This window comes from Ovis aries, chromosome 3 (assembly GCF_016772045.2).
Source record: "Ovis aries strain OAR_USU_Benz2616 breed Rambouillet chromosome 3, ARS-UI_Ramb_v3.0, whole genome shotgun sequence".
Classification (NCBI taxonomy): domain Eukaryota; kingdom Metazoa; phylum Chordata; class Mammalia; order Artiodactyla; family Bovidae; genus Ovis; species Ovis aries.
Genome location: NC_056056.1, coordinates 199,731,504 through 199,745,829, shown reverse-complemented (window position 1 = coordinate 199,745,829; position 14,326 = coordinate 199,731,504). Strand labels below are relative to the sequence as shown.

The 14,326-nt window shown below is 41.4% G+C and overlaps 1 protein-coding gene across 7 annotated transcripts in view; it reads right to left on the bottom strand.

Annotated features, from left to right (window-relative positions):
- The window catches only part of EPS8 (epidermal growth factor receptor pathway substrate 8), a 213,212-nt gene extending 201,393 nt beyond the window's left edge, over positions 1-11,819 (bottom strand). For 6 of the 7 annotated variants that reach the window (XM_060413375.1, XM_060413379.1, XM_060413366.1 and 3 more), the window contains exon 1: positions 11,605-11,819. The gene's annotated coding sequence lies outside the window, so the exon portion shown is untranslated. Of the gene's footprint in view, positions 1-6,658; positions 6,733-11,604 lie in introns of all 7 variants that reach the window. The other variant, XM_060413377.1, reaches the window with a different exon arrangement.
- Positions 11,820-14,326: the final 2,507 nt, after the last annotated feature.

Sequence of the window (14,326 nt, the reverse complement as noted above, 5' to 3'; positions counted from 1 at the left end):
GTCTAACAAGGCCCCACAAAAGAGCTAAATAAAAAAACTACCAACAAAAACCGATGTTTTCTCTTGTCTAAAAGGACCTTGAGATATAAGAAATATCTAACCTAGCTTTTAGTCCACAAACTAAAAAGATTTTACATCAGAAGTTCTGATAATTCAGATAAACATACTAAAATAATAAAGACAAATCAAGAAACCCTAAAGATAGGGTTCTAAATCAATATTTCTGAATTAAAGAGCAATATTTTTAAATCCCAATATACAGTTGTTCATAAAACATAGTTTTCAAATATACTGGAAAGAGAAACTGGAAATTACATATATATACACAAACACACAGACAAGATTAACATGCTTATTTGCGGGGAAAAGTCTATACAGCTATAATAATGTCTCATCTTCTTCCATATGAAGTTAAATGTATCTGCTCTCTCTTTCATCATAGTTATATCTTTCTCACATTTAAAAGTCAATATACTCACAATCATCTTATTGTATGTTCATGCCTAACATTACCATTAAAATTATTGTAGAAAATTAAATCATGTTCAATGTCTTCTCAAAAGTAATGTATTTCATCCACATATTTCTTTATGAATTTGTTCTGCTGCTTATATTTTTTAAACATTTATTTTCTAATGAAAAAAACTAGAAACAGTTACAATATTATAAAACATTACAAATATTAGAATTTGCATAAAAATCAGAGTATTCAGTGATAACAAATGTTATATTTAAGACACTGGAAACATTCTATTGTTGCATTAAGCCAATATGTCACTATTGATTTACTATATCAATAATATGCATATACTTCTAGGAAAAGGGATAATATTCTAATGGTGATAGAGAAGTAATACTCTAATTGTGCTAATAAAAAACTTTCTAAATAAAATGAAATTCATATCACTAGCCTATAACATGGAGAAGGCAATGGTACCCAACTGCAGCACTCTTGCCTGGAGAATCCCATGGATGGAGGAGCCTGGTAGGCTACAGTCCATGGGGTCGCTAATAGTCGGACAAGACTGAGCGACTTCACTTTCACTTTTCACTTTCATGCATTGGAGAAGGAAATGGCAACCCACTCCAGTGTTCTTGCCTGGAGAATCCCAGGGACGGGGGAGCCTGGTGGGCTACCATCTACGGGGTCACACAGAGTCGGACACGACTGACGCGACTTAGCAGCAGCAGCCTTTAACAGAGGATATTTGAAAAATATCTTTTTCCCTCTATTTAAATATAAACTTCTCTTCCTTCTATTGAGCTTCATGTTCTTTTCTTTCTCCTTATATTAAAATCACAATTCTTCAACTACAGAACTCTTACCTCTTATCAATTCATAATTGATTCACTGAACAAATTACTTTTAGCACATTCCTAAGTATTGTGTTTCAGGTTCTGGTGAAAAACTGTTCATGGTTCTTAGAATTTTGGAAGGCTCAAATAGGACTAGATCCCACTTCATTAGGATATTAGATTCTTATGTTGCTATGCTACTAAATATAGGACTTCCCTGATGATAAAGAATCTGCCTGCAATGCATGAGACCTGGGTTCGACCCCTGGGTTAGGAAGATTCCCTGGAGAAGGGTATGGCAGCCCACTCCAGTATTCTTGCCTGGAGAATTCTATGGACAGAGGAACCTGGCAGGCTATCGTCCCTGGGGTGGCAAAAAGTCAGGCATGACTGAGCACTAACACTTTCATGCTACTAAATATAAGAACGCTTTGCTAATAAAGCATAATGGAAAAATACGTATGTGTGTATATACATATATATTAATTCATCTGTGTGTGTGTCTCTCTATATATATATACACATATATAACTGAATCACTCTTTTGTACACTATAAACTTATATTGTAAATCAACTATACGTCAATTAAAAAAGAAAAGAATGATCTGAAACTATTACATTGTTAATCGGCTATACTCCAATATAAAATAAAAAGTTTAAAAAAAAATAGAATGGTTTGAGACAGGACTTCTGATTTCACCCAAACACACAAGTGCTCTTTCTTAGTAAAATCACTTGAGTGTCACAGGGCTGAAAAGGAACACAAGAATTTATCTGCTACATAAAGGACTGCATTCAGAAATCACATGATTAGCAGAAGGCATTCATGCAATTCTTCTGGCAGGTTTGGTACCTTGAGTTTCTCCTACTCCACTGTAATGACTACTCTTTTGTATTGTTACTCATAAAAATGCAAAGTAACTGGTTATTCAGTTCTTTCTAATAATCCTGGGGGCTCCATCTGTGAGAACGTGCAGAATTCCGCATCGCTCCTGTCATGCCAACCCTGCACATGTCACATGTATTTATCTTTCTGCCTGGAATGCCCTGGAGTCCTCTCATTCTTGACCTTAAAAATTTATCCTATAATAAAGCCAAGTGTCACATACCCAGTAAAGACTTTTCTGACTTCATCAACAACAGTGAGCCTCTCCCTTCTTCTATGTACTGAGATATAAATAAAATGTGTACATTTTTTTTCTCTTGTTCACTTAACCTCCTCCCAACAACTGCATCAGCAGGTACTACTATTGTTTCCACTTCTAACATAAGAAAACTAAGGCAGATAAGGTCTCTCTGATTTCAAAGTCCATCGGTTGCTTGTTTGTTTAATACATACTCCATTTAGCTCCACACTGTATTGAGATGGTTGTCTGGTTGCCTCCATTCTCTGGGTTCCCTGATGACAGAAGGAGAGATCCTGTCTTATTCTTCTCTGTGTGTACAGTGTCTGGCACAGAACAGATACTCAACAAATGCTCAATAAATGATGAATTGAATGAACAAATGAAACGTAATTACCTTCAAAGTCCTCGGTGAAGAAAAGTTCGTCCCCTGCTAAACATTTTAAAGATACTTCTGTAAAAAGTTATGATAGTGTGCTGATTTCATCTAGCAAACGTTCTGTGAGTGGGTAGCACATGTGATGTGCTTAAATATCAATGAGACACTTTCTTGCCCTCAAGAAACTTAATTCAGCAAGGCATAGGGATAAACAAATAGCTAATGACAACAATGTATGTTCTACTTTTCCTTATCCCCCACAACTTCCCCTCTTTAAAGGAATCTCATTCTTTATAGATGTTGCAATACCTCACAGCTCTGGGTCAGTGGGATGTAGATCCATCAACATTAAAAAAAAGAAAAAAAAAGAATCTCCACAGATCTCAAAAACACAATCTTTTGAGGCATTCGCAGTTAAATCAGTAGTCATTTAAGTACTATGTTAAAGAAAAGAATAAAATCAAAGACACATTAATACTACCCTAGTACTTTTTCAGTTACTAGAGATAACACCAGCTTACTAGAGCTGTAACATCAGTAACATCAGTTATTAGAGATTCTTTACCAGCTGAGCCACCAGGGAAGTCCAAGAATACTGGAGGGGGCAGCCTATCCCTTCTCCAGGGGATCTTCCAGACCCATGAATCGAACCAGGGTCTCCCACATTGCAGACAGATTCTTTACCAACTGAGCTATCAGGGAAGCCAGAGATAACACAAGAAAGCTAAAAACATGGGTTTTAGAGTCAGAAAGATCAAGATATCTATCCTAACTCTGTCTCTCTCTCCCCATGCAGACCACAGGCAAGTCATTTTCTCTTTCTGAGCCTATTTCTTACCTGTAATCTAGAAATAAAGAGATCTGCCTTCAAGAGGTCTTGTGAGAGTTAAAAGAAATAATGTATGTAATGCTTGCCACACCAAAGGTGCTAGTTTTATAATGTCTGATCTAATCTAGATGCTTCTTGAAGGGTTCTGGTTCTAACTGTAATATAACAATACTGCTGGCCCTGATGTCGACAACAAAAAGCGTTGACCAAATGAAAGGTACTTGGAAAAAAAAAAAAAGTCACTTGAAAAAAGACAAGAGAGTCTCAGGTTTCTAGATGGTGTGGATATCATCTGTCCCTTCTCAGCATACATCCTGCAAATCCCTTATTTGGGACTTTTTCTGTGAAAAACAGAGCTTTATTCATTATTTCTATGATTAGATCTAAACTAACTGACACGTGTTACTCAGTTAACAATTCTAATTTCCACAAAGAAGATTCTCTGAGTTGGTGAGAAAGAAGAAAATGAATTATATACGATGTCCAGGAATCAGTCTTGGTATATAAAGTCCATGCAGTGTTACATTTTGGTTTTCCAAGTCATTTCTCAACTGTTTCTTTTAACTGATTTTGCAAAACATGTAAAAACAATCAAATCAAAACACTTTGCTTTCCACCATAAACCTAATTTATAATCTACTTTACTTAAAATATCACATTTACTAGCTACTGGTACTTGAAATCCAAGGGGAAAAAAATGAATCTGACACAGACTTTACCCTTTGTACAAAATTAACTGACACAGACTTTACCCTTTGTACAAAAATTAACTCAATATGAGTCATATATCTAAAAGCAAAACACAAAACTATAAAACTTTTAAGGGGTAGGAAAACAGGATTAAATCTAGGTGATCTTGAGTTTGGCAACGAGTTTTTAAATACAACACCAAAAGCCTATGCATAAAACTGATAAGTTGGCCTTCATTAAAATTAAAAATATCTGCTCTGTAAAGACGCTGCTAAGAGAACAAAAAGACAAGCCACTCTAGAAAAATACACTTGCAGAGTAAGTATCTGATAGAGCACTTGTACCAAATATATATATAAAGAATTCTTAAAATCAACAATAGAAAACGGGTCTTCCCTGGTGGTCCAGTGGTTAAGAATCCACCTTGCAATGCAAGGGACACAGGTTTGATCCCTGGTCCGGGAACTAAAGTCTCACATACCGTGGGGCAATTAGGCCCCACTGTGACAACTACTGAGCCCTCGCACCATAAAGCCTATGCTCCACAACGAGAGAAGCCCCCCAATGAGAAGCCCAAGCACTGCAACTAAAGAGTAGCCCCCAGTTGTCACAACTAGAGAAAGCCTCTGCGTAGCAAGGAAGACAGAGCACAGCCAAAAAGAAAACAGAGATCTATTTTTAAATGGGCAAAAGTTCCTAACAGACATCTCATGAAAGAAATATACAGATGGAAAATAGCATATGAAAAGATGCTTAACGTTAAATGCCATTAGGGAAAGGGCCAATTAAAGCAATGAGATATTACTGTGTGCTTATTAGTACGGATAAAATCCAAAAAACTGATAGTATCAAATGTTAAGACGGATGAGCAGCAATGGGAGCTTGCATTCACTGCTGGTAGAAATGCAAGATGTACAGTTTCTCTGGAAAACAGATTGGTAATATGTGACAAAGCTAACCAGAATCTTACCATATGATCCAACAATTGTGTTCCTAGGTATTTATCCAACTGATCTGAAAACTTTGGTCCACACAAAAATTTACCCATGAATAATCATAGCAGCTTTATTCATAGCTGCCAAAAATCAGAAGCAAGCAAGATACCCTTTAACAGATGAATAGATACAAACTGTGGATACATCCATACAACGCAATATTATTACACGATAAAAAGAAATGAACTATCAAACCACAAGAAGACATGAATGAACCTTCAATGCACATTCCTAAGTGAAAGAAGCCAATAGGACAAGGCTGTATGATTTTAGTGATATGATATCCAGAAAGGGTAAAACTATAGAGACAGTAAAAAAAAAAAAAAAAAAAAAATCAGTGGCTGCCGGGGGGGGGGGGTTAAGGGAGTGATATGTGAAACACAGAAGATGTTTAAGTGTTGGAATTATTCAGTATGATACTTCTGTAGACAAATAAATGAAATTACACGTTTGTCAAAACCCACAGAACTTCACAAAACAAAGAGTAAAACAATATATGTAAACTTTTTAAAAAACACTTAGAAGGTGTGGGGATCCCAAGATGGAAGTTAGGGTGTGACAGAAGTATCTACCTGTATCATACCTGTGTGCAACAACCTCCCTTAAAAGGATGGGAGGGAAAGGAGTGGCATCTCTAAGGCTGAGTGGAATCTGTAAAAGGAACAGCACATAAGCACTGTACTCTAGCTGATAAAGCTGTTTCCTCCTCCTTCTAAAGAAAGCACAGGTTAACAATTTTGATATTGTTGTACACACATAATGGGTTTGAACAATTAAGTGAATGGATGGCAGATGGTGAAAGCCAGGTTTCTTCTCCCTGTTAGAGTGAATTTACAGATCAGAGAGGAAAGAAATCCAGAATGATACAGGTGGCAATGGATTAGGCAGAGTAAGAGACAACGATGTGAACTCATATTGAGCTTAAAATAGATATGCATGTGGAGGAGATGGCACTCTAGTCCACTATTCTTGCCTGGAGAGTTCTATGGGCAGAGAACCCTGATGGACTCCAGTCCATGGGCCTACAAAGAGTTGGACTGGACTGAGCACATGCACAGATACACATGGTTACATAGAGAAACATGCTTAGCTAAGTACATATACAGGCATTTGTATATACACACATATGCATTCCCTGCTGTCCCATGAGAGGTTCTAGAAGTAATGACACCTCAGTAGCAGCAAGACTATCTACAGTCTGTGATGACCAAGAGGGGTGGGAGGGAGGGGCATACATGTATACATATAGCTGATCCACACTGTTGTACACCAGAAATGAACACAACATTGTAAAGCAATTATACTCCAATTAAAAATAATAATAATTTAAAAAAAAAAGAATACCTAGAACCCAGATCTTGGCTTCTAACATCATTTCCCAAGAAGATGAAGCAGATTCTTTCTGGCTAACCCTAGGGCTGGGGCAGGAAACAGAAATACAGAAGATAATCTTGGAGCATCTTTTCATGTTAGAAAGTAAGGAAAGATTTTTTTAAAAAACCTTACATTAATAGAGAGATGTCATTTCTTATATGATATTATACATGTTTCAATGCCATTCTCCCAAATCATCCCACCCTCTCCCTCTCCCACAGAGTCCAAAAGACTGTTCTATACATCTGTGATGAATTGTCAGTCCAGGTTCGATGCAGGATACAAAATGCTTGGGGCTGGTGCACTGGGATGACCCAAAAGGATGATTCGGGGAGGAAGGTGGGAGGGGGGTTCAGGATGGGGAACACGTGTACACTCATGGTGGATTCATGTTGATGTATGACAAAACCAATACAATATTGTAAAGTAATTCGCCTCCAATTAAAATAAATAAATTTAAATGTTAAAAAATAGAGAGATGTCAAAGGAAGACAGGAACCAACTGACAGAGCTCACAGTGTCCAAAACTGAAACAATTTGGGGAACAAAATAAAGCAGTATTGGATTCCAACCCAAAGTACAAAAATACCCAGGAGTCCAGACCAATATAAACAAATGATTGAGTAAATTAATAAATGGAGTGTGTGAGTGAAAGTTGCTCAATAGTGTCCAACTCTTTGTGACTCCATAGACTATACATACGGTCCATGGTTTTCTCCAGGCCAGAACACTGGAGTGGTTAGACTTTCCCTTCTCCAGGGGATCTTCCCAACCCAGGGATCAAACCCAGGTCTCCCGCATTGCAGGGATATTCTTTACCAGCTGAGCCATATAGGAAGCTCAAGAATACTGGAGTGGGTAGCCTATCCCTTCTCTAGGGAATCTTCCTGACTCAGGAATCAAACCAGGGTCTCCTGCATTGCAGGCAGATTCTTTACCAACTGAACTATGAGGGAAGCCCTTAACAAATGGAGGAAAGAGACAAATCTCCCACGCAAAAAAATTTCAAAAAGTGTATATAAATACAGGCAAGAAAGAGAAGCATAATTCTCCACTTCTTAAGTATAGGCTGTTCACAGTGACTTCCTTCCAAGAAAGAGCATTAAAAGAAAAAAAAAAGAGCAATCTTTTCAGTGCAGTAAACTACTTCTACTGCAGCCAGGTGAGCAAGATCAATATCAAGAGTGGTAAATCATGTCTGATAGTGAAAGCGAAGTGAAAGTCGCTCTGTTGTATCTGACTCTTTGCGACCCCATGGACTATACAGTCCACGGAATTCTCCAGGCCAGAATACTGCAATGGGTAGCCTTTCCCTTCTCCATGGGATCTTCCCAACCCAGGGATCGAACCCAGGTCTCTCGCGTTGTGGGTGATTCTTTACCAGAGATCGAACCCAGGTCTCCCGCATTGCAGGCCAATTCTTAACCAGCTGAGCCATGAGGAAAGCCCAAGAATACTGGAGTGGTAGCCTATCCCTTCTCCAGCGTAACTTCTCGACCCAGGAATCAAACCAGGGTCTCCTACATTGCAGGCAGATTCTTTACCAACTGAGGTAGTAAGCACCCTTTACATTCTGTGATAAAAGTAGCACTGTACCTTAATGACCTTCCTCTCAAAAACCCAAAACCTCAATCTGATGAGGAGAATATTCGACTAATTCCCATAGAGGGTATTCTCCAAATACCTGACCAGTACTCCTCAAAACTGCAAAGAGCATCCAAAACAAGGAAAGTCTAACAAACTGTCACAGCCAAGAGAAGCCTAAAGACATGTGACAACTAAGTGTAATGTGGCACCCGAGATGACAGGTCCTGGAAAAGAAAAGGCATGTTAGCTATAACTAAGGAAATCTAAAGTATAAACTTTAGTTAATAATAATGTACCAACGAGCTTCCCTGGTAGCTCAGTGGTAAAGAATTCGCCTGGCAATACAGGAGTTGCAGGTTTGATCCCTCTGGCAGGAAGATCCCCTGGAGAAGAAAATGGCTACCCACTCCAGTATTCTTGCCTGGGAAATCCCAGGAACAGAGGAGCTTGGCGGGACTATAGTCCATGGGGCTGCAAAAGAGGCGGACAGGACTTAATGACTACACAACAATGTGCCAAGACTGTCTCACTGATGCAACAAATACTAATGTAGGATAGTAATGAGAGGAAACAATATGGAGGTATATGAGATGTCACTTTACCATCTTCACACTTTTTCTATAAATCTGATCTAAAAAACAAAATATGTTTTTAAAAATACCATTTAAGAATGTATCTAGAAAACACTGAAGAGGGTGTAGTAAGGCATGGAAGAACCTCACACCTTCCATGGATACACTAAACCTCAAATGTTTACAACTATTCCATTACAGGATTTTTCTGAAGAAAATATTTTCAGTCACTAACAGCTGCAAACAATTTCACACAGGAATTCCCTGCAGGGATGTACCCTAAGCGAAGTACTTAGCTAAAATTAAAATTCTTTTTCCTCTTACATACCATTGCAGATGTCTGAAAGTTTGTAATTATCATTAACTTGTGTTGCCTTCTGATGACCCAAACATAGTTGTATGCTTAATACAACTCCGAAAAGCTGACAAACTTTATATAAATCAAATCAGTGCTAAAATATCCATCTGACAAAACTTCAAGCATCTAAACCAAGACCTTAAGAAAAACCATCATCTTTTATTCTGGATACTCTTAATGTATTTCCTTATGCACGTCGTGGTTCAAGTGAGCTGCTGCAGAATTAAAGTAGATAAATGAAGAAACAGAACAGTCTGTAGAAGAAGAATAAAAAGTAGTGGGTGAGGATTTCCCTGGTGATCCAGTGGTAAAGACTCTGCTGCCCCACTGCAGGGGGAGGCATGAGTTCAATTCCTGATTTAGGAATTCTGAAGATTCAAAGATTCTGCATGCTGCATGACAAAAAAAAAATTTGTAAATTTAAAAAAAAAATAGTGGGTGAACACGGGTGTAAAATAATGAAATAAAAGGAACAGATTACTATTTGAAATGTACCACATAAAATCACTGAAAGGAAAGGGCAGGAAGCCTATGTCATAGCATTAAAAAAAAAAAAAAAGAACTGATATCTGAAAAGTATTAGCATAGACAAAAAATTGAAAGCAGGAAAATCTAGAGATAAAAATAAAATTAAAATCTTTACATTTGATCAGAAACGAGCCAAGTGTTCAAAATTTGGAATTAGATTCCCAACAGGGAACAAACAAGAATAAACCATTTTGAAGAAACTTCATGCTAAATACAACTTAAAATATTCCCCCAATATTAGTAAAAGGATGAAAATTACTATATAATGATATTCAGTGACACTGAAATGTGGGAGAAAAAAGATTACAATGAGGATGTATCAAATATTGTGATTTATCTCACAACACTGGAATTAAAAGCAAGTTATCTTTCCTTTTCTTCTATGAAGAGAATGACTTGTGGAATTTTTAGAAGTCTTAATTTCTGAATTCTGCACTAAAGGCAGTCTATAAAATGTTATTACATTTGTGATACATTCTACCCTACCCTTTACATGGCAAGTCTACAAAGTGGGCTATTTTTCAAATTGCCAGGTAAAAATGTGAGCCCATGACCAAAAATTTCCCACACCAGCTACATAAGAACTATAGTAATATGTCCAGAAAACTCCAATTCCAAATAGAAAATAGGTGAGAAAGGACAACACAGTCTTTAATTTTCAATGACCACATGATCTAAATTACCGGTTCACACTTCACACAACCCAGTTCCCTGTAGAAGAATGGTATCCTTTCAATGGAAATACATTAGAAGCAATACACAACACAGCTACTTTGTTATATGTACATAAAGAAGACTTCTAGGAATCCCAATTCTTCTATTTCCGCCCCCCCTCCCCAAGATAAAGCCAAAACCCAAGCAGTCACACGCGTCTCAAACCAAGTTTTATCTGAACTCTTCAGATATTAGCTATTCCTCTTACTATCTGAGGTAAGGACTGAAACCGTCAAAAGAAAAGCAATAATACATTTTATGGAAATACATTTTACAAAGGTGAATTCCAATTCCTAATGCTCTACCGCTCTTGACGCCTAAAGGGTTCAAATCCTCACACCTAATACATTATCCTACCGCCAAAGAGAGTCCAGCGAGGCTGTGGGTACCATGGGGAAAGGATTTGACAAACAATGCAAGGGAGGGGACGATCCCTGGCAAGATTCTGCATACAGGGAGTCCCTGAAAGGAGAGATGAAAGTGAGAGCGTAGGAGGAGCGGGCAGGGTCTTGGAAACCCACTCCGAAGGCATTTACTGACAAAGACCCCAGAAGGGCCGTCTTCCCAAAAGTAAAATGGTAAGTGAGCCGAGTCAAGCCGCTAAGAAAGGAAAGTCACCAGGAATTAGGAGTGACAACTACGCACAAACAACGTGCTCTCTCGAAATTGGAGGGGTATGCGATGGTGGGATCTTGTTGCAAAGTGTCAATTGGAAAAGACCACACACACACACCCCAATGTGGGGATGGGGAGGGTAGCTCTATGAAAGCCCAAGTCTCAGACGAGCCGGGAGAAGAATATTCGGTCCTGGAGTCGCCCAGAGGACCAGAGAAACGCAGGTGTACCTGCGGAAGCTCAGGTTACCGGGAAATATGACAAGGACCGTGTGCGTCTCCTCCGCCCACCCTGCCGGAGCCCCGAGCGCGGAGGGCGGGCACCGGCTCGGGGCGCCCGGGACCCGCGCGCGGACTCGCTCCGGAGGCAGCGCCCTAGCACACCTGGCTCCAGACACCAGTTGAAAGCAGTCAAGAGTGAACGAAGGCGGACGCGGCGCCTGGCACCGCTCCATCTCGGCACACAAAGGCGGGTTTCGAAAATCGACGGAAGAATCCGAGCCGCGGGACCCCGGTAGGCGCCCTTCTCTGAGGGGCTCTTACCTCGGATCCGCCCTCGGGGCCGTGGCTTCCCCGGAGGCGCCTCGAGCCCTCACCAGGCGGGAGGCGGCCGGGAGAAAGCCCCCGACCCGGACCGCTCCCTCCCAGTCCTCCGCCGTCGGCGCCCGGCCGAGGAGAAGCGGTCTCCCGGGGCGAGCTCAGCGCCGGCCTCGCGCTCGGCGAGACCGCCTCGCCCGCCGCCGCTGCCGGGAAAGTCTGGAGCTGCACGCCCGCTCGCCAGCTCGCCCGCTGAATCGGCCGCGCGCCGCGCATGCCCAGTTCCCCTGCTGGGAGCGAGCCCGCGAGCGCGCGCCGCGCGGCCCCGAGCCCGGCTCCGCTCTCCGGGTCTTGGCGGCAGCCGAGGCGCCGAGTAACTGGTAGACCCCAGCGCGGGAGGCGAACGCGCCCGGAGGCTGGGTGGGCGGGAGAGGGGCGGTAGGAGAGAGGGCCAGGCACCTCGCGGAGCTATCAAGATCACGATCAAAGTCGGACCGAAGTTCTGAGCCGCCGACGGGTTTCCAGAAGTGCCCTAGCAGGACCGACTAGCAGCCAGGAGGCGCTGGAAGGGGAGGAGAGCAAGAGGTTTGCCCGGGGCAAGAGTAGATGCTCCGGGCGGAGGGAGCGCCCCAGGTCCTGGTGCGCACGTCGTGGCCACTAACCTGCGAACAGTAAACCCGGCGCACCCAAAGACCCTCTAGCCTCTGTCTTCCTCCCGGGACCCTCCCACCTATTTTTCTCCTTTTGTCTCTTCTTTTTATTTTTCTCCCCAACTCATGCCATCAACTGGCAGCACCTAAGGGGGCCTCCTTTCGATCCCTGCTGCTGCTGCTGCTGCTGCTGCTAAGTCGCTTCAGTTGTGTCCGACTATGTGCGACCCCATAGACGGCAGCCCACCAGGCTTCCCCGACCCTGGGATTGTCCAGGCAAGAACACTGGAGTGGGTTGCTGTTTCCTTCTCCAATGCGTGAAAGTGAGAAGTGAAAGTGAAGTCGCCCAGTCCTGTCCGACTCTTAGCGACCCCATGGACTGCAGCCTACCAGGCTCCTCCATCCATGGGATTTTCCAGGCAAGAGTACTGAAGTGGGGTGCCATTGCCTTCTCCTTGGGAGTCTCCAAACTGCCGATCCTTAGCTGAAAGCAGCAAGACCAGACCCGCTTCACACGCCTGCCTGTGATGCTATTTTTTCCTCGTAACTCCTGCCAAGGGCCTGATGTGGTTTGAAATAGTGGAGGCTTCTTCCACATAATACCTCTCACGACCTTGCTCAGTTCAGTTCAGCAACGGTAATGTGCAACTGTTTGCGACCCCATGGACTGCAGCACGCCAGGCTTCCCTGTCCATCACCAGCTCCTCAAGTTTGCTCAAACTCATGTCCATCGAGTTGATGATGCCATCCAACCATCTCATCTTCCGTCATCCTAACCAACCTTCATAACCTTTTCTCTGCCCAGTTGCCTCTGGAACCACTGAATGAGAAGTCCTTCGGTGTGTGACATTGCATTCATTTCTTGAAACCCCGCGTTTGTCATAGCTATGGCCCCCTCCTTTTTTACTTCTTTAAGGTCACGACTTCCAGGAAGCAAGGAAAGACTATAAAATAAACTTGGTTAAAATAGATTGAATCTGCTTGTTTCGTCCAATAAGGAAGAAGGGTAGTCAGGGGAAAGAAAGATTTCACACCAAGATGGGAAATAAAACCAGTATCCTAAAAGTTGGAATAGACCTTAAGTCCAGTCCACTGTCTTAAGTAGAAATCCTCTCTCCAATATTCCCTCTACACCATCAACCACTTAAACTTTTCCATTGTTAGAGACCTCTATTTTTATCTATATTATGTATAATTATAAATTTTATTGAATACTATACCAGGCACTATGCAATTTTTACATGCTATTGCTAATCCTTAAAATGAGATGGGCCTTGTTATACCTATTTAGCAGGAAAAGGAAACTCAGAAGTTTCATTCCTTTTGGGAAAGCCAATGCTGATGCCAGAATTAAAATCCAAATTAAAAATGCTTACCTCTAAAGTCTGTATCATTTGATTTGTGAACATCAAATCAACTTTCCCTAACTTAAGCACTGGTGCTTATTCTGCCCCTAAGAGCCACACAAAATTAACCTCATTTCTTATTGACATCGTAAGGTTTGAAATATTTGAACCAATTATTAAGTAACTACCAGATCTTCTCATATTTTCTTCTTCTTCAAAATCTCTAGAACCTCTCACTGTTCTTTAAATGGAATGGTGAGTCCTCATAAGTACACTCCACACCCTGCCTTGAATGTACTTTGAGTTTTCACTTTTCTCCTTAAATTGTGTGCTCTGAAGAAAACACAACATTCAAATATAGTGGGTTGAAAAGCAAGTATTGCAGGGATCAGCCCCTTTGATCCAGGCATACCCTGACAATCAGTTCAGTTCAGTTCAGTCACTCAGTCGTGTCCAGCTCTTTGCAACCCCATGGACTGCAGCACGCCAGGCTTTCCTGTCCATCAACAACTCTCGGAGTTTACCCAAACTCATGTCCATTGAGTCAGTGATGCCATCCAACCATCTCATCCTCTGTCACCCCCTTCTCCTCCAGCCTTCAATCTTTCCCAGCATCAGGATCTTTTCCAATGAGTCAGCTCTTTGCATCAGGTGGCCAAAGTATTGGAGTTTCAGCTTCAACATCAGTCCTTCCAATGAACATTCAGGACTGATCTCCTTTAGGATGGATTG